The 22,121-nt window shown below is 33.2% G+C and overlaps 1 protein-coding gene and 1 pseudogene across 6 annotated transcripts in view; one reads left to right on the top strand and one right to left on the bottom strand.

Moving 5' to 3' along the window:
• The window catches only part of TSC22D1 (TSC22 domain family member 1), a 171,250-nt gene that overhangs the window by 38,523 nt on the left and 110,606 nt on the right, over positions 1 to 22,121 (top strand). The window lies entirely within an intron of this gene.
• On the bottom strand, positions 1,702 to 20,602 carry LOC139005046 (DNA-directed RNA polymerases I, II, and III subunit RPABC4 pseudogene; annotated as a pseudogene).

Genomic DNA, 22,121 nt, shown 5'->3' with positions numbered 1-22,121 from the left:
ATGTCAGTTGCTTAGATGTTCTAAGCAATCTCTTGCTTTTTATTCAGGTATTTTTTATTTCCCATTAAACAGACTTCATATTAATTTAGTTCTAAAATGTGAAATATTTGTGTTTCCAAAAATATGCACATACATGCTCTAAAGTGCCCCCCCACCCCCAGTATGTACATCTAAGGTAATTAGGTTACTATGGTAAAAATGTTAGGGAACTTTGAAGTATGCATCGGAGTTTTCAGGAATTATGACCAAAGGGATCTCTACTCCAGAGGTAAGGTATGGCATAGGTAGAAAAATGTTCAAAATGTGTTCAATGTAATGCCTGACGATCAAGTGAACTATAACAGGTATCTTTGGATTTTCAGAATTAGAAAAATAATTTTCCCTAGTGATCTCTCCCAGAGAAGAGAGATGGATACATCACAAATTTGTTTTTGTCTGATTTTGGAATACATTTAGAAACATATCTACAGATATTCTACCCTTTGTGTTCTTGACCTCATTTATTCCAGGGCATCTCTTCCTATCCTTGCTCTCTTAGTGTTTATGATCCATATTTAATTTAGTATTTCTTAGACTCTGAACACCTTTAAAATATTGTACTTTTTAGTGGAAAGTTGAGTACGTATTCCATGAAATTATTGCCTGGCTTCAGTTTTGCTGTGAATGCCTATTTTTATTAAATGATGCCTAGAACTTAGAAAACAGTAGCTGTAGTAATTTTTACTTTGGTTTGAGAAATTCAAGTTTTATAAATATTCCCTTAAACACTGTAACTTGGGGGATTTTTATACTATGGGTTAAGAAATAATATTGTTAGTATATAAAATCATTCAGAGAAGAAAGATATACTATTATTCTCTAAGGAATATTAAGTAATTCAATGAGTCAAGTGTTAGCATATTTAGTATATCTAGAAACAAAGGAAAATGCAGTATTCAGTCCAGATAAGCTAGAAAAATTAGTTTTTTTCTAGATTAAATTACTAATTTACTCAGTAGATGGTAACATGCTAAACACAATGAACTTCCATCCTATCTTTTAATTCTTTTTATAAGAACACCAGCTCCTGGACATTTGCTTTTAGTAAAAATAGTTTGCTATGCTATCTATTCCACTTATGCCTTATGTAGAGCAAATGATGATGATATGAACTACTAAGAGAACTCACTACTTAATAAGGTAGTTGGTTCCATGTTCAGGATGGTCTAATGTTAAGAAGTTGATCCAGAATTTACTTCTGCGTCATTTTTTTTATTTGAAAATTACTTTAGAAATAATTAGTTTAGCACCCTCATTTTATATATGAGATAACTGGTATTCAGGAATATCACATATATTTCTAATATCACAATTGATAAAGTGTCTGGAGGGCTCAAGTCTCTTGACTGCAAGCTCAGAGACCTGTACTTGCCTGTGCTTTACCTCCTTCTCATGTAGATTCTACTTCTGGAAAACACAGAGCAAGTCTGACTTTTTCAAATATGACTTTTTCAAAAGGCCTTCAGGACTTTTAACATGACTGTGTTATATCTCAATTCCAATCCAAGTTGTTTTTTTCCTACATATTAAGTACCTATATTTTCTTTTTTTGTTTTTTAAAATGAAATCGTGTATAGAAAGTTGTTTTCATAAAGATAACACTAATCAAAAGCTATACAACATTAACAGCAAATTCAAATGCAAACAAAGAATTCCATTTCATCAAGCATCAAAAACCACCAATCTTTTAGTCCTTTTCTTGTACATTATTCTGTATCTACATTCTCTGCATCTGATTGAATCCCTGGATTCTATTTCACTTTCTGCATGACATTCTCCACAGATACATGTCGTTGGCTGCTGCTTTGGGGGTTAGACGTCATTTTGGGTGTCCTTTGTTAGTCCATAGCACCCAAGCACCTATAGTTTTGCTCTTGTTCATGTAGTATAGTTTTAAGATCCTTAAAAGTTTTGTAGATCTACTCTGAACATACTTCAGTTTATCATTGTTTTCCTTAATGTGTGACACTAAATCAAGATAGTACAGGTGTGGTCACCGTATATTTGGCTCTGGAATACTCATACCACTTTGTTTATCCTTACATATTTAGCCATTAAGGTGCTTAATTTTATGCATGTTGAGATTCTGTTGAGTAATATAGTGATATGCAAAATATTTTGTTTTCCTGAAAATTAGGCAAGTAGTATGTTTATACAAAGGCTAATATTTACAGTTTAGTGGAAAACAAAATTGACTCAAGTTAATGGCTAAGATCCTGAGAAATCATAGTAAAAAAAGTACAATCTCCATTTCAATTATTTTTATTTGCTGAATTCTGATGCAAATAACCATAAATTCCATATTAAAAAAACTTTGTAATATATAATGTTATTTTTTTTAGTTTTTTTGCTAATTTAAGGGTAACCAGGCCCATTGGAGCTAAACTGTTGACACATGATTGACATTGAAAAGAAAATGAACTTGTATTTACTAACAATTAAAATGAGAAATGAAAGGCAGTGCTTTAGTAGAAAAGTATAGACTCTACCAAACAGCAGAAGATGACAAAGGAAGTAGTCCTAGAAGCCTTAGGTTGGGGCCTAAGTTCTTATGCAAGCATAGATTTAAGTTGCCCCTTGAAATATAGTGCAAGTACTCTGCTATAGCAATGGTGTTTTGATATAACAGCATTTTTCTTATTTCAAGAAAAACGATTTTAAATATAATGTTACATGCAATAAACATTAACATTTCAAGAAAAAAGATTTTAAATATAATATTACAAAACCTGTACTAACAGTATACTATCACAAAAGTTGTAGGACATACTAAAAATCTATAACAGCATTTTAAATTACCAGTTAAATACTTAACTTTTTTCTCCCAAATTTTAAATTGAGTTTTAGGAAGACATGAGTTTTTTATTTAATAGTTGTGTGTACCTCTTAAGGGTACAAGTATCCTTGTTTGAGAAACACTGGCTTGATGTGTAGAGTATATTCTACCTTACCTGAATTAGAAAGAATTTTAGGGTAGATGAGGGAGAAAGAAAGGAACAGACATTTAACATGCTTACTCTGTACACCTTTGGCTAGGTGCTTTACAAATATTTTACGTAATTAATCCAGTTGACCTGTGAGAAAGGTAATTTTTGTATTTTACATGTGAAGATACTGAAGCTCAGGGGTAACAAAAACTGCCCAAAGGCACATAATCAGTAAGAAACAAAGATGGCATTTGAAAGATCTGTCAAAATTAAAAGAATTCTTTTGTACCACTGATTGCCAAACATCTTTGCCCCAAAGAATGCATATTCTCAGGAAAATTTCATGTAGAACCTCAGTGTTGAAAGTAGATAAAAGAGATATTTTACTTAGGATGCATTTCTTAATTGACTTTAAAAAGTTTTAGTTTTACAGAAAAATAGACCAGAAAGTACAGAGTTCTGTCACACATGAATACCAGGTGTCCCTTCCCATACTTTCCTCTATTATTAACATCTTGTTTTTCTGTGGTGCATTTGTTACAAATAATGAACCTAGTATTGGTATATCATTCAATTTTATAGTTTACATTGGGGTTTGCTCTGTGTCATACAGTTATATGGCTTTTGCCAAGTACATAATACTGTATCACAGTTACAGTGTCATATAGAAGTCTCATTGGCCTACAGATGGCTTGTGCTCCACCTACCCATCCCTTCCTTCACTCCCCACCCCTGACAACCACAAATCTTTTTCTGTCTGTAGTTTTGCCTTTCTGAAATGTCATATAGTTGGATATGTAACCTTTTCAGACTGGCGTCTTTTACTTGGAAATGTACAGTGCCTTTTTAGAAATCATCTTTGGCAAGATGTCCACATCTCTTGCCCATTTTAAAAATCAATTATTTGTCTTCTTGAGTTTTAAACAGGTTTTTTTTTTGTTTTTTGGTTTTTTTTTTGGATACCAGTCCTTTACCAGATAAGTGTTTGGCAAATATTCTGTGGCGTGCCTTTTCATTTTCCCTGCTAGTAGTGTCTGTTACAGAGCGGTTTTAAATTTTGATGGAAGTTCACTTAATCACCAAACCAACCAATGATCTCCTAGATTTTCTCCTATGTTATTTTACAGTTTTGACTTTTACATTTAGGTTAATGATCCATTTTGAGTTAACTTTTTTGAAAGGTGTAAGGTGAACGAATTATGTGTGTATGTGTCCAGTTATGACACCATTTGTTGAAAAGACTGTCCTTTCTCCTTTGAATTTTCTTTGCTTTTTCAAAGATCAGTTGACTATATTTGTATGAGTCTATTTCTGGGCTTTTATTTTGTTCCATTGGCCTGTGTACTTTTGTCACAATACCACACTGTCTTGAATACTGTATCTTTTTGGTAAGTCTTGAAGTTGGGTAGTGTCAGTCCTCTGATTTTGTTCTTCAGTATTGTGCTGGCTGTTCTGTGTCTTTTGACTTTCATATAGCTTTTAGAAACAATTTGTCTCTATAAAATGACTTTTGGGATTTTGATTGGGATTGCATTGGATCTAAAGATCAATTTAGGAAGAACTGACATCTAACAGTATTTAGGCTTATTAACATGGAATATCTCTCCATTTATTTATATCTTTGATTTTTCATCAACATTTTGTAACATTTTCCATCTATATCTATCTATCTATCTATCTATCTATCTATCTATCTATCTTGTACATATTTTGTTAGATTTATACCTAAATACTTTATTTTTTGGGTGCTAATGTTAATTGTGCATTTTAAATTCCAAATTTCAATTGTTCATTGTTAGTATATAGGAAAACAATTGACATTAACTGTATCTTGCAACCATGCTATAATTACTTATTGCAGGAGTTTTTTTCTTCATAGGGATTTGCAAAGACAGTTTTATTTTTTCTTCTCTTGTTCCTGTATTAGGAGGAAAGCATATAATGTCTCACCAATAAGTATGATGTTAGCTATAGGTTTTTTGTAGATATTCTTGATCACCTTGAGAAAGTCCCCCCTCTGATTCTAGTTACTTCATAGTTTTTTTAAAAAAAAATCATGAATTGATACCGGCTTTAGCCAAATGGTTTTTCTGAATCTATTGATATGATCATATGATTTTTTCTTTTTGGCCCATTGATGTGGTGGGTTACATAGTGGATTTTTGAATATTCAGTCAGCCTTGCATCCATGTAATAAATCAAAATTGGCCATGGTGTACAGTCTTTTTACTCATTGGATTTGGTTTGTTAATATTTTGTCAAGAATATTTATGTCTTAATGAGAGATACTGGTCTTTAATTTTCCTTCTAATGCCATTTTCTGATTTTAATATTAGGCTGGCCTTATTGAATGGATTAGGAATTATTTCCTTGGTTTCTACTTTTTGAAAGAATTGGTATCATTTTATTAAATATTTGCTAAAATTCATTACATATTTGATGAAACTATCTGGGCTTGGTGCTTTCTTTTTAGAAGGTTGTTATTGATTCAATTTATTCAATAGATATAAGCTTACTCAGTTTGTTTTTTCTTGTGTAAGTTTTGGTAGGTTATATCTTTTAAGGACTTGATCCATTGCATGTAAGGTATTAAATTTGTGGGGGGAGCATGATTCATAATATTCCATATTATCTTTTTAATGTCCATTGGATCAGTAGTGATACCCCTTTCATTTCTGATATTACTTGTTTGCGTCTTGTTTCCTTTTATTTGTTGACCTGGCTAGCGATTTTTAATTTTATTGATAAAATAATGAGATTTTTATTTTGTTAACTTTTATTTATTTTACTGTTTTCAGTTTCATTGATTTCTGCTCTAATTTTTATTTCTTCTGCTTGCCTTATTTTATTAGGTTTATTTTGCTCTTTCAAAGTATTTTGCTGCATCTCAGAATTATAAGTTGTATTTTCATTTTCTTTTTTAAAAGTTTCTAATGAGACTTTTCCCCCCTACCAATGTGCTTTTTAAAAGTGTGCTGTTTAATTTCCAATATTTTGGCCTTTTCCATCTATCTGCAAATATTTGGTATCTATTACTGAGTTTTGGTTTATTTCTGTTGTGCTAGGAGCATACTTTTGTATGTTTTCTGTTCTTTAAAATTTTTTTGTTTTATGGCCCTTACTCTTGGTCAGTGTTCCATGTGGGCTTGGGAAGGTGTATTTTATTGTTATTAGATGAAATATTGTTTGGATGTCAGTTAGGTCCAGTTAATTGACAGTGTTGTTCAGTTAAAAATGTTTGTTCTGATTTTCTGCGTGCTAGATCTGTCAATTGCTGATAGAACAGTGTTAAAGTATTCAAGTAGCATAGTGGATTCATCTACTTCTCATTTCAGTTCTATCAATTTTTGTCTTACCTATTTTAAGGCCCTGTTGTTAATAAATACTTATTAAGGATTGTTATGCATTCATAGGGAATTGAGCCCTTCATTATGTAATGCCTCTCTTATGTCTGATAACTTTTCCTTGTTCTGAAGTTTGCTTTTCCTGAAATTAAGCTATTCTAGCTTAAAATAAAGCTATTCTAGCTTTCTTTTGATTAGTTTTATCATAGTGTAACTTTCTTCATCCCTTCACTTTTAATCTCCCTTTATCCTTATATTTAAAGTGGGTTTCATATAGACAACCTATAGTTCGGTCTTGTTTTTTTATCCACTTGATAGTCTTTGTCTTTAAATTGATATGTTTCAGCCATTTACATTTAAAGTGATTATTATTATGGCTGAGTTAATATGTATATTTTCTATTGATTGCCCTTATACTTTTAAAATTTATTTTTTCTTCTACTCTTACTCTCTTTTGATTTTTGAGCATTTTATGAAATTCCAGCATATCATTATACTTCTAAAATACTTTTTGTAGTTGTTGCACTAGAGTTTGCAACATACATTTATAATGAATCCACCTTCAAATAACATATTTCTTCATGGGTATTGCAGGTACATTATAATTGAGTATTCCTACATCCTTCCTCCATCTCTTATAACATTGCTGACCTTTACTTCACTTTTCGATAAGCTATAATCATCCAGTATATTGTTGCTGTCATTTTGAACAAACTGTGTGGTACGATCAATTTAGAATTTTAAAAATAAAGGGTTTTTTTTTTTTTGCCTTTTAAAATGTCTTTTCTGATGCCCTTCCAGAAAGAAATTATGTAGATCTTTTCTCTGGAGAACTTATTTTAGCATTTCTTTCAAGGTGGGTCTACTGGTGACAAATTTCCTCCATTTAAAAGTATATTTTTATTGATTTCAGAGAGGAAGGGAGAGAGAGAAAAAGAGAGCGAGAAACATCAATGATGAGAGAGAATCATTGGCTGCCTCCTGCGCACCTTGACTAGAGATAGAGCCCACAACCCGGGCATGTACTCTGGGAATTGAACTGTGATCTCCTGGTTCATAGGTCAATACTCAACCACTGAGCCATGCCGGCTGGGCAAATTTCCTTCAATTTTGTTTGAGAAAGTTTTTTATTCCCTCCTTCACTTTTGAAGGATAATTTTGCTGAATACAAGATTCTAGATTGGTAGTTTTTATTCTTTCAGTGTTTTAAATATTTTACTCCACTCTTCTTTCTTGCATGGTTTCTGAAGAAATGGCCATGTAATTCTTATCCTTTTTTCTCTGTAGGTAAGGTTTTCCTTTCTCTACTGATAACACTGGCTTCTTTCAAGATATTTTGTTCTTTGTTTTTTATCTTCTGATGTTTGAATATGATATGCCTAAGTGCAAATATTTTGGTATTCATCCTGTTTCATATTCTCTGAGCTTCCCGAATCTGTGATTTGGTATCTGTTAATAAATTTGCCACATCATATTTATCCATTTGACTATTGATGGGCACTTAAGTGGCTTCCATATATTGGCTATTGTAAATAATACTGCAATGAACATAAGGGTGCATGCATATGTCTTTTCTAATTAGTGTTTTATAGTTCTTTGGTTAAATACCCAGAAGTGGGATTGCAGGGTTCTAAGATAGTTCTTTTTTTTTTTTTCTTTTATAGGGTTTTTTTTTTTAATTGAATTTATTGGGATGACATTGGCTAATAAATTTTATAGGTTTCAGGTGTACGATTTGTATACATCATCTATACATTGTATTGTTTGTTCACCACCTCAAGTCCCCTCCATCACCATTTATTCCCCTATCATACTGTTTTTCACAATAGCTGCACCAGTCTGCATTCCCACCAGCAGTACATAAGGTTCCCTTTTCTCCACAACCTTGACAACACTTGTTTATAATAGTCATTCTAATAAGTGTGGTATCTCATTATGGTTTTGAGTTACATTTCTCTAATGATTAGTGACTTGAGCATCATTTCATATGTCCATTGTCCATTTGTATGTCTTTGGAGAAATACCTATTCAGGTCCTCTATTCATTTTTTAATTAGATTGTGTGTTTTCTGTTAATTTGTATGAGTTTCTTACATATTTTGGATATTATCACCTAATTGGATCTAACATTGGCAAATGTCCTTCCTTCGATGTGTAAAGATTTTTGTTTGTAGTTCCATTTGTTTAGTTCCCTTTAGGTTTTCTACCTATTGCTGGCTACAGTGGTGGTTTTTTCTTCTGATAAGCTGTGGTTTTTCTGTATTTGCCTGGTTCTTCAGTATTTGGGGTGGCAGTTTGTCCTGTGACCTTGGTTCTCTGATGGATCTAAGAAGACTTGTTGGCTTTTAGTTTAGCTATTTTTTTCCTTTTCTCATTGTGTTCAGGGGGGTGACACCTTGTACTGGAAACTAGAATGAATTTTTAAATATTTGAATTTGACTTCAATTTATTTTGAGTCTTAACAAGTAATAGTGCTTTATTAGAGACTTCTAAACCTTTGTAGTTATTTATTTGCATTCACTTAATCCTATTGAAGTATCTACCTACTAAAGTTCATCTATCTCTCAAGCATTGGCATTATTAAAATGTTTCTACCTCTCTTCAAAGAAATTTTTTTCATTGTCCTCTAGAACCTGGATCTATCTCTTGTTTCTTGTCAAGGACTTTGTGGCTTAAGTATGTTCTCAATGAGCAAATCTTCCTCTCTACTAGGATCACTCCCATCAGCATCTAATTTTGCGGTCATGTATTATCTTAAGAAATGGAAACCACCCTGACCCTTTTCTCACACTCTACTACTGCTCACTTTTATTACCAAGAATTGTCTACTCGTGTTATAATTTCTCAAATTTTATTTATTTTTCAATCTATTCCAATTTTGCCTTTGCTTCTATTACCACTATAACTGCTCTTGTCAAGGCCACCTAGGGGCTCCCTGTGGCCAGATCCACTGTATACTTACCTCCCCCTTCCTACTTGACCTTTTAGTAGAATTTAATGTGGTTGAAATGTGTTTCTGAAACGTGTTTTACTTGACTTTCTTCTGGTTTCCCTCACAGCCTTTATTTTTTAGTTGCTGCTGCTGAACTTACTCTTTCATCCAACTATGGAATGTAGTTCAATGCCCAATCCTTGAGCTTTTTCCTTAACCTCTTCTCTTTTTACACTTAGATGATCTTATCTTATTCATTCCCTTATTAACTCTCCTCAAGTTTTTATCTCTCAGCTACTTCCTCAGCTCCAGTCTTGATATCCCCTTAGATAACTTTTAAAAATTTACACGTTCAAACTTGAGCTGTTTTCCTCTTAGTCTTCCTCGTCTCAGTGCAGCACCAGTGTTCATCTCATTATGTCAAAACCCATGGAGCAGTCTCTTCACCTGTCATATACAATCTATTCATTATCCACTAGTCTAATTGTTTTTGGATTTTATTTTTTTTAGCCATTTTTTTGGCTTACAGGAAAATTAAGTAGAAAATACAGAGTTTTCATGCTAATGCCTTTCCCCTTGTTTCATCTACTAATATCTTGCATTAGTTTGGTACATGTTATAGTTTAACCAATTTTCATTTATTAAAGCCCATCGCTTACATTAGGACTTTATGTCATACAATTCTATGGGTTTTGTTAAATGCATAATGTCATGTATCCACCAGTATGGCCTTATAGAAAAGTTTCACTGCCTTTATAAATCTTCTCTACCTATTCATCCTTTGCCATCCCAATCCCTGGCAACCACTGCTATTTTCTTTTATTAATTTAAATCAGTTCTTTCTTTTTCTTTTTAAAAAATATGTCTATTTATTTTAGAGAGAGAGGAAGGAAGAGGGATAGAAACATCAATGAGAGAGCAACATCAGTTGGCTGTCTACCACATGCCCCCTTCTGAGGATCAAGCCTGCAACCTGGGCATGTGCCTTGACTGGGAATTGAACCAGTGACCTCTTGGTTCATGGGTTGACACTCAACCACTAAGCCACACTGGCCGGGCCACTTTTTTATTTTTTAATTACAGTTGACATACATTATTATATTAGTTTCAGGTGTACACTAGTGATTATGCATTATATGACTTACTAAGTGATCATTATGATACATCTCATATTCATCTCACACCATACATAATTATTAGAATACTAGAAGCCCGGTGCACGGATTTGTGCACTGGTGGGGCTGTGGCCTGTGGGGATCTGCCCACTGTGGGAGCACCGCACATCCCGGTCATCCCAGCAGCGCTCCCACTGTGGGAGTGCACTGACCACCAGGGGGCAACTCTTGCGTTGATCATCTGCCCCTGGTAGTGCATGTCATAGCGACTGGTCAACCAGTTGTTCTGGTCATTTCGCCATTCGGTCGCTGGGCTTTTATATATAGAGAGAGAGATTATTAACTATATTCCCTATGCTGTACTTTACATCCTCATGACTATTCTGTAACAATTTATATTTCTTAATCTCTTTACCTTTTCTACTCATCCCCCTAACTTCCCTCTCATTTAGCAACCATCAAAATGTTTTCTGTATCATTTTTGTTTTGCCTGTCCACTTATTTTGTTTTTTTTAAGTTCAGTTATTGATAGATATGTATTTATTGTCATTTTATTGTTCATATGTTTTTGTCTCTTGTTTTGCTTTCCTAGAATGTCATATAGTTGGAATCACACAGTGTGTAGCCTTTTTTTTTTACTGGCTTCTTTCACTTAGCAATATGCAGTTAAGTTTCCTCCTTGTCTTTGTGGCTTGATAGCAAATTTGTTTTTATCACTGTATAGCTTTACCATATTTTGTTTACCTATTCAATTTTGAAGGACATCTTGGTTGCTTCCAATTTTTGTCACTTAGGAATAAAGCTGCTATAAACATTCATGTGCAGGTTTTTTTGTGGACATGTTTTCAACTCATTTGGAAAAAATAACCTAGTAGTGCAATTGCTGGATCTGATAGTAAACCTATACTTAACTTTGCAAGAAACCACTAAACTGTCTTCCAAAGAGGCTGTACCATTTTATAGTCTCACCAGCAGTAAATAAGAGTTCTTGTTGCTCTACATCCTCACCAGTATTTGGTTGTGTCAGAGTTTGGGATCATAGCCACTTTAATAGATGTATGGTGGTATCTCATTGTTTTAATTTGTTTAATTCCCTAATGATGTCAATTTTTGAGTGTCTTTTCCATCTGTATACATTTTCCATCTGTATAAATCTTTGGTGAAGTGTCTGTTCAGATCTTTTGCCCATTTTTAAAGTTAATTGTTTGTTTTTCTGTTGAGTTTTAAGACTTTTTTTGTATATTTTACCAGATAAGTGTTTTGCAAATATTTTCTAGTCTAGCTTGTCTTTTCATTCACTTAACAGTGTCTCTTGCAAAGCAGAATTTTTAAATCTTAATGAAATACACTTTATCAATTTTTTCTTTAATGGATCATACCTAGATTTTCTACTGTGTTCTAAAATTTTTATAGTTTTATCTTTTACATTAAGGTCTGTGATCCATTTTGAGTTAACTTTTTTGAAAGGTTAATTGTGTGTGGTTGTATAATACCATTTGTTAAGACTATCTGTTCTCCTTTGAATTTTCTTTGTTCCTTTCTTAAAGATCAGATTTACCTCCTAAATGTCTCTCAAACCTGTTCACTTCTCACTATGTTCATCTATCAACCTCTACTCCAAGGCACCATCATCTCTTGCCTGACTATTGCAGTAGCCCTACTGGTCTCTTTGCTTAATCTCTGGATTTCTGTGTTCTTCACAGAATATTTGTTATAATGTTAAACCATAAGTAAAATCATACACATTTCATGCTTGATACACAATTGCTTTCCTTTGTAAAAACAATCAAATCTAAAATCTTTATCATGGCCTATGAGGCCCTAAATGATCTTGCCTGATTTTTTTTTTTTTTTTTAGAAAACCAGGGGTTATTGTGTGTTGCTTATATTATTTTTTAACTTCTACAGTAGCTGCCTCATCGTAGACACTGGACAAATAATTTCCATGCGGGAAGCTATAGGCAGCCTTTGAGATGCTCACATCTAGTGAGGGAGACTCACTCATAAATAGGTCAGTTGCATTGACACTTTAGTGATGTTGGATAGCTGTTGAAGTTCTGGAAAGGAATCAATGAAAGATTAAAATAGAAAAACACCTCTCTATGCCTCAGTTTCTTCATCTGTGAAGGAGCTAATACCTTACTGGGTTATTTTGAGGGTTAAATGGGATAATATATATCATTACTATGTGCCAGGTTGAATAAACATAAAAGTGTTTCTATTATTATATAAAGGCTTTCTCATTCAAAATTTTATTACATTAGAAAACACATTTTATAACATGCAGCTTTCTCAACAGATATCTCACTTCCTATTTTACAAAGAAAGAAAGACTTCATTCTCCTGATATCATATATAAATCTTAACTTTTATCACCCATCCTTTTCTCTCCCACCTATGCTCTTACTCATATTACCTCTGCTTTCTCAGACGTATTAAGGTTTTCTTATTCCTTTTTTTTAGTCTTTAACTTCTTCCTTTCATCTAGATGCTTGTATGCATGCAAACATATTAAACTGTCCAATTAAAAATTATATCTAACTGTAGCTACTGCTTCACTGCCTTCTCTGTTCACAAACTTAAAAACTGACTATAACATTCTCTCCATTTCGTCAATGCCACTCACTTCTCAGCCCACTTCAGTCTTGTTTCTACATCTTAGTAACTTTATTCAAATAATAGTATTGCTGTTATCAGTGACATTATCACCAAATCAAAGGGACAGTTTTCATACCTTATACATGTGCTGTCAGCAGCACTCATCAGGATGGATGCATTCTCTTCACGTTTTCGGGTCTGTGAGCCTTTACTCCTCAGATTTCCTTGTATTTTTTCGGCTGTTCCTTAGTCTTATTTGCAAACTCAATTCTCACTCTATCCAGGCTTTATTTTATATATTGCAGTTTCTAAGGCTGGGTCCTTGGGTCATTATCTTTCAATTACTTTGGTGTCTCTATACATACTGTATATTAATTATGGAAGTCTCCCCGTATCTGCAGGTTCACTTTCCATGGTTTTAGTTACCCACAGTAAACCATAGTTGAAAAATATTAAATGAAACATTCCAGAAATAAACAATTCATAAGTTCTAAAATGTGCATGTGAACTATGAGTATTGTGGTGAAATCTCATGCTTTTCTGCTCTGTCCCATCTGGGACATGAATTACCCCTTTGTCCAGCATGTCTACCTGTTAGTCACTTAGTAGCCATTTGATTATCAGATTGACTACCAGGGTATCTCAATATTGTGTTCAAATAACCCTTTTTTTACTTAATAGTGTTCCCAAAGTTCAAGAGTGGTGAGCTGGAAATTTGGATAACCTGAAAAGAAGTCGTGAAATACTTTAAGTAAAAAGGTGAAAGTTCTTGACTTAAGAAAGAAAAAGAAATTCTATGCTGAGATTGCTAAATTCTACAGTAAGAACAAATCTTCTATCTGTGAAATTGCCTAGTTTACAAATGAAACTATCATAGGTATGTGTGTATAGGAAAACATATGCAGGATTTGGTATTATCTGAGGTTTCAGGCATTCACTGGGGTCTTAGCACATATCCCCACGGATAAGGGGGGAATACTGTACCTTCATACTGATAATCCATGTTTAATAACACTCATCCAACTTTATAGAGTGAATTACCTACTTGGCATCTCTTTGTGCCCAAGAGCACTTCAAACACATTTTTTAAATTTATGGTCTTTTACCCCTTCAAATCTGAGCTTCCTTTACTATTCCTCCTTTTAGTGAACATCACCCGTGCCCATCCAGTTATGCATGCCAACACACTAGATATCTTTCTGCATGTCTGTGTATTCCTTACACCTTTACCCAATTTTTTATCCAGTCCTTTTGATTTTTGTGTCTAAAATATTTCAGCAGCCTATTTCTGTGTCTCCACTACTCTGGATTAGTCCATTATTTCCTAACTTGAACTGTAACAGTTCTAATTGGTCTTATATACATCCTTGTGCTAATTGAATCATTCTTCACAGTGCAGCCTGAGTGATGTTTCTCAAAATACAAATTTAATGATGTTGGACTTAAACATTCAATTGGTTTCCTATTGCTCTTAGGATCCATGGGTAGGTAGCAACAAAAATCCTTAATTTAATTTGTGACACCCAGAAAGACCAAGGTCCTATCTCTCTCCAGTCTTACCTTTGGCCACTTTTGGGTGTTTTTGTCTCTCTTTCTCATCCTTTGTCTCAGTCCAGTGATCATTTCAGGAACACATCAGATGCTCTTGAATAAGTTAGGTCACCATCCTGGTTGCTCCCATAGTGCCACGTGCGTACTGTCCCATTGCTTATAGGCACGTTTTTACAATTTTGTGGACCATTTCTGTCTCTAGCTAAAAGCCCCTAAGAGACCAAGAATCTTGTTTGCTTTTGCTTGCTATTTGCCAGTGCTTAGCACAGTTGACTGGCTTATTCCTTTTATTTCATGGAATCTTAAGATGCCACTCTTATTTTTCTTTTACTTAGTAAAAAAAAAGTAATCAGTGAAAGGTAATGTCACAATAATGTTATTGAAGTAATTTTCTGTAAAAGCTGAATTAACTTGAACTGTAACATTCTTCCAGCCTTTCCATGATGGTAAAAAATGTTACTTGCTAAAAAAAATTTTAGAATGTATTTATAGACTCTGATACTTGATGAAAATAATTGGTACTTAATGATTCTATTATTTAGGGCTTTCAAAACTGAAAAATTAGATCTGTAATTTTGCAAATAAAATATTTAAGCTGGTTTCAGTTTGGCTTTAGGTGTTGGTTTGAAGCCTTTCTGAACTTGGAAGCAGTTCTGACTTGTGAGCATCTCAGGAAGGGATAGTTAATAATCATTTGAGTTTAAGAACATCATGAGAATTTTTTTTAATTTACTGTGATTTGTAGTGAATCATTGCTTGTTTGTTTGTCCAGCTCTTTATTTTGTTCATCCTTTTGATCTCATACTTTTGTTTCTTTTAGGAAGATGACCCTCTGTCAGTATTTTAGTTTCATTCCTTCGTTCAGGAGGTTCTCTGTATCATTCCCATAGTGGGTCTTAGAGGCCTTTTCCTGACAGATCTACTTGTAGTCTTGACTCAGATTATCAGTTTATGCTCCGTATTAGAGAAATTTAGATTAGAAAGAGTCGGTTTGCCATTTAACATTTATGTTTCTTTAAAGAGCTGTCACAGAAACTTTTTATAATGTTAGGGCCTGTCTTTCTAGATTCTGAATAATAAACACTCCTAGTAGCCTGGCACTTGCTAGTTGGAACAAAATAATCACTTCAGCCTTTTGTAATCACTTAAGATATTCATTAATTGTGAGTCATTGTTTTGAAATATTGTACATTATGGATCTTTTTGTTTTTCTTGTTTGAATTGCCTAATGTTTTTTAGAACAGTGTTATGGCAGTTGTGAACTTAGAGTATATTTTTATTCTGAAAATTGGGTAGTGACAGAGTTTATCACTGGACAACAATCTATTTATTCCCAGCCAATCAAATTGGTAGTACAATGGCCTTTTGTAGAGCAAAAAGTAACTGTCTTATAGAACTTCTTTTTCTTGCTGAGGTACTGATAAGATTATTTTAAGAAAATGTACATGTTTGAATTATAGGAAACTAATTACCTCAGACATCTTAGAAAATGTATAAACGTGTCTTTTGCCAAAGATGGAATTGCATTTCTATATTAAATTTATAATATTCTTTTGAAAGCAGAAAATAACTTTCATATTTATTTGACAAGTTAAGTCAGTCACTATTATTACACTACATAAAATATATCCATGTAAAATAGCTTATTAAATGCCTCCTAAAATTTCTAAAGTTTTAACTATAAGGACTCAGTGTTTTTTTCATAAGTATGTTTTTATTCAAAATTTTTTGAGTATGTAGCCTATTTTTAGAAGTTGATGGCATGCTACTATCAAGATATACATATTCTAATATAAGTATTTATGGAATATGTGACAATAATAAAATCATGTGGTTTCCAATATTGTCTTTAAAAGGGCATTAGAAACAATCTTGTGATGGCTAACAGGTTTTTAAATATAATCAGCAGCTCTGCTTCCACTTTCCATATGAACTATTAGAGCCTTGGTATCGTATTTCCAAAATTCAGTGCATTAAACACAAAACCCAATAATCACCTCTAGCAGTCACTTTCTTTGTTCTCTTAATTCTGTATTGATGGTGGATATAGAACTATCTGAATGAAGATGGTTTATGCATGCTGTGTAATTAAGTAGTTTAAATTTCAAAATCTTTGTTTAAATATATTACCTTCATTGCCCTATAGTACAGTTCCTTAATAGGAATGTATTGCAAATTTAGATTACCTTTTTCACTCAATCCATTAAAAACGTCAGGTTACCTATAATGAAGAAGAGGTTGTTCCAAAAGATTCAACACCTCTTTTATGTTCTTGGAAATGTGCTCAATTGTGGCATGAAGACTCCACTAGGAATGAAGACATTTATGTTTAAATTCTATATTTTTTCAGTGAAAAATTGAATACTGCTTATGGGCATGCTTTTGGGCTTCATCTATTTTTCTATTTAAATTTGGCTCTTCTTGAAAGGAAAAGGAGAAAATGTTATATAAATTAGTTTCTTATTGCTCACCTCTATAAAGCAGATTTTTTTTTTTAAGTCACCCATAATATAGGTACATAAGTTCAGTGTGCAGATCTGAGAGGTTTCTTAGATCATTGTCAACATTTCAGTACAATTCACAAATGATGGGGATATTTCTAAACACCAGTCTGTAACATGCTTCATCACTTTTTAGAATCTTCATTAAACTCTATGACAATATAAATCTGATTTTGTGGTTAATTTATTTTGACACATTTTCCTTATGGCTGTCAGAGGGGTCACAAAAATATCTAAGTCACTGGTTCTCAACCTTCCTAATGCCGCGACCCTTTAATACAGTTCCTCATGTTGTAGTGACCCCCAACCATAAAATTATTTTCGTTGCTACTTCATAACTATAATTTTGCTACTGTTATGAATCGTAATGTAAATATCTGATAGGATGTATTTTCATTGTTACAAATTGAACATAAATTAAAGCATAGTGATTAATCACAAAAACAATATGTAATTATATATGTGTTTTCTGATGGTCTTAGGCAACCCCTGTGAAAGGGTCCTTTGACCCCAAAAGGGGTCACAACCCACAGGTTGAGAACCGCTGATCGAAGTGATTCAAATGGCAGTGATTCCTAAATCATAATACTTCAATGTTAATAACATCTAGCATTTATGCAGAAGTTTTTGGTGATATTTGACTAGTTCCTATAGTATGAACTTTTCACCTGATTGGAAGGTGTTAAATTTCTGTCATTTAAAGAAATGGATTAAAAACCTGATATGCTTCTTTTGGAAGATTTTGAAACTGGTTAAAAATTTGATTTCCAAGTTTTTGAGTGTGCAAATGAGATATTTTTTAAAAAATTATTCTTCTAACATTTTTAGTACATATCACAAAATAATGGAATGTTTTGAGACATTCATCTTTAAAATTCCTTTCCCATTGCTTATGAATTGTTAAAATAGTCCCTCCACATTGAAGGTACAAGTACAGTGTTTGTTGTTTTGAAGATTCTGTTTTGTGGCTTAACCTCTTGCCATCACAGACAAGGTCATCAAATTTTGAATGTTGTTCTTTCTGTAGAAGGAAAAGCCATAGTTCATCTTTTAAGTTCAACAACTCTTTTAAATTCTGAACAATAGATAACTGGTAAACTGTAGGGGAAAATAATTTTCAGCTACTCCTTATCTCATTAAAAATATCTAAGTGATTCTTCTACAGTGGGGCCTTGACTTACGAGTGTCCCGACTAACGAGACCAGCTGTCTCTCTGCCGATTTTTTGCATTGAGTTGACAGAGTAATTTGAGTTAACGAGCTCCTTAACGAGCTCGGTCTCGGAACGAATTAAACTTGTAAGTCAAGGCCCCACTGTATTTGAAAGTTAAAAAAAATTAACCATGTTGGACCATTTAGTGCACACTTCTCAGTTCAATGTCTTTGATGCAAAAACTAACTGAATGACAAATTGACTAATTTTGCTGTTGAGATTACATTTTCTCCAGTACAACTTTAAAAAAATTCTTCACTTACCCACAAACACAATGTTTTATTTTGGAAGCAGAATCTAGCAGATACTGTAGGCTGAGACATATAAGATATGTGTTCTCTTACATCCAACCTTCTGTACTACAATTTGCTCTGATACTTCTTCACACATGAAGCAATCTTTTCTGTAATTTCCTGGCAATATTTACTGATTAAGGATTGCATCTTAATTTGTCACTATACTGTCATAAAATATCATTTCACCTATTTTACCATAGGAGGAAGAACAAATCTCCCAATGTATATAATTTTATTTATTAGTAATACTTAGTATTGTAAGATGTTGAGAGAACTACATTGAGTGTTGTGTGGCTTTAAACATGTCTATGGAAAAATATAGATGTTTGTCTTTATGTTCCAGATATTTAATTTTTAGATGTCTTGCTAATAGTGATGGTTTCATATTTTCATTAATTATAATAAGGACATATATCTAGGACTGTGTCAATTTTGTTAGTGGACATACTAGGAGTACCAGTTAATGCGGATTTTGTAATCAAAGAAAACACAATTATTTCAAGAGAAACATCAAAAGTGCTTTATTCAAAGTAATGTCCATCACTAGCTACACATTTCCCCCATCTTTCAGGTAATTTGTGGATACTTTATCAATAGAACTTTTCTTGTTTTGAGGCAAACCATTCAGAGACCCAATTTTCCACTTCTTCATATGTTTTGAAGTGCTGTTCAGAAAGTGTGTGTGCCATCAATCAGAACAAGTGGGAATCTGAAGGAGCAAGGTCTGGTTGATACAGCGGGTGGGTTAATACTTCCCAGGCAAGATCTTTTAATGTGTCTTTAACTGGTTTTGAAGTGTGTGATGGTGCGTTATCATGAAGCAAAATTACTTTGTGTGTCTCTGGCACATTCTGGTGGTTTCACGATCAAAGTGTGGTTCAAATTGATTATTTGTTGGTAGCGATTAGTATTAACAGTTTCACCTGGTTTTAGAAGCTCATAATACACCACACCTTCCTGATCCCACCAAACTCAGAGCATTGTCTTCTTTCCAAATTTATTTCGCCTTGCAGTCGATGTTGATGATTGACCTGGGTCAACCCATGATTTTGTGCATTTGGGATTCTCAAAATAAATCCACTTTTCATCGCCAGTCACAATTCGATGCAAAAAAAGACTTTCCTGCTGTTGAAGCAACATTTTACTGATGACTTCTCGGTTTTCCATTTGTCTTTCGTTCAGTTGATGTGGCACCCATTTCCTTTCCTTTAAAATCTTTCCCATTGCTTGTAAATGATGGGAAATTGTTTGCTGAGCAACGTTTATTCTTTCTGCAAGTTGTTTTTGAGTTTGACATGCATCTTCATCCAATAATGCTTGTAATTTATGGTCTTCAAACTTTTTCAGTTGACCTGGATGTTCTTTGTCTTTCACATCGAAATCATCACTTCTAAAGCGTTTAAACCAGCATTCACAAGTATCTTGAGATGGAGCATGTTCACCATAAGCTTCCCGAAGTATACGATAACTTTTTCTTCAAAATAATGAATTAAAACTTCCCGCAAATGCTCTTTTTTTGGCATGAAATTCGACATTTTTAAGCGTAAAAATATCTATGATGTTAACACCTTCAGCAAATTTGACATATGAAGTTTTGAAACTTGCTGTGAACACAACAAAATAGTATACATATCAGATCGCATATATATAAACGTGTAACTCCATCTATTGAAAAATACACATTATTAACTGGTACACCTAGAAAATCTATGTTTCAGATAGAATTCTTGATAGTTTGTGGGTTCTTTCATCAATCTGATTAGCATGATGTTGTGTTTGTGAGATAATGTGGCTAATAGGAGAAGCGTTCAACTCTGCCATTTTCCTGTGTTTATATTATTAATATTACTCTAATCCTATATTCCTTTGCAGGAATATTTTAAAGCCATTTCTCCAGTTGGCATGAATTATTTTATTTAAGACAATATAACTCATTTAATCAGGTGTCCATAAACTGCAGTAGAATTTAAAACATTGAAATTAATCAGGTAAGATTGCTACTGAAAATTCCTAAACCTTGGGGCAACTTACCATTGAGAAAAACTTTAACTGCAGTACAACTTGAATGCTATAGTTGACGGAGACCATCTGACCACGGGATGGGCTGTGTGAGCCAGTGTCAGCTTGCATATTAAATATCAGCAGAGCTCAGAGTCTTAACTTTTTGCTATTTTTAACATAAAAAGGAATTTTATTATTTTCTTTCTGCACCAAATAGGTTGTTCCTGTTTTGGAGTTACTAGTTTAGAGTTTGGTTTTAAAAAATTAAGATTTTTCTTTTTTATAGTCCTTCAAAATTAAATAATTTACACGTCAATTAAAATAAATTTCAGCCTTACTCAACAGTTTGTGATTTTTTTCATCACCCAATTCCCTCAAATTGTTTCATTTCCAAGTTTATCAAAACTTTTCTGAATTAAACCAGTGTACAATGTTAGATAAATATTAAGGCAAAACTTGATGATAGTAATAATACTTTAGTCATGATACTTTGATAGCTAGATACTATAATTAGGATTGTATGAATAAAATAAGTTTCTTATTTTTATCTTGGTCCTTTTTGTTTAATTAAAAATACTTTTTGTGAATTAATATAATTTATTTACCTCCACTTTGAAGCAGTATATTAGTTTTCTGGGATTTATAACATCTTTTTTCCTTAAAACTATTTTGAACGTACTGACCTTTTCTCAAGATTGGATTAGTTTGTAGACATTAAAAAAATACTTTAAATATTGGAAGATACTTTAAAAAGCTCAGGTTTTGATAGATTAAGGAATAATGTTCTTGTACATTTTCAGTTTGAAAATTTAATGATTACCTGTTATTGATTACCTGTGTTTTAGAAATTGTAGGGGATAATAATTTACTCTGGGATATTTTCTAATTTATGTTCTCTTCATTTTCTCCAATTTTTACTAATATTTTAGTGAGGAGGAAATACTTTTTTACAGTAGCGATTTACCATTGCTCTTCTACATTTTAGATGTAATGGGCCCAACTGGTGTAGCTCAGGGGTTGAGCATCACCTATAAACTAGGAGGTAACAGTTTGATTTCTGGTCAGGGCAAATTCCTGGTTTTGCGGGCTCAATCCCCAGTGTGGAGTGTGCAGGAGGCAGCCGACTAATGATTCTCTCTCATCATTGATGTTTCTCTCTCTCTCTCTTTCCCTTCTTCTCTGAAATTAATAAAAATGCATTAAAAAAATAGATGTAGTGGTCATAGATAAGTAGACACTGTAAGAAAATAAATAGTAGTTTGTGAAATGGGCTATAGTATATGTTGTATAGAGAAGTTTTGAAAATTGGCTTCCATTTTAGTTATTTCTGATGATTAAAAGGGATATGTATATATTGATTTGAGAGAGAGGAAAACTAACATTGATCAGTTGCCTTCTGTACATGCTCTGACCTGTGCAACCTAGGTATGTGCCCTGATTGGAAAAAAACCCACAACCTTTTGATGTATGGGATGTCGCTCCAACTACTGAGCCACCGGCCAGGGCTGTGTGTGTATTTTATATGCATACACACAATCTGGATCTAAATATTATACATATACATATACATGTATTTGTGTCACACAAGCACAATCACACACACGTA

The sequence above is a fragment of the Myotis yumanensis genome, unplaced genomic scaffold (assembly GCF_028538775.1).
Source record: "Myotis yumanensis isolate MYYU_CA2020_CCGP unplaced genomic scaffold, mMyoYum1.0.hap1 SCAF_3, whole genome shotgun sequence".
In the NCBI taxonomy this organism is placed as follows: Eukaryota; Metazoa; Chordata; class Mammalia; order Chiroptera; family Vespertilionidae; genus Myotis; species Myotis yumanensis.
The sequence above is the reverse complement of the archived record's forward strand: the minus strand, read 5'-3'. Positions and strand labels throughout refer to the sequence as shown.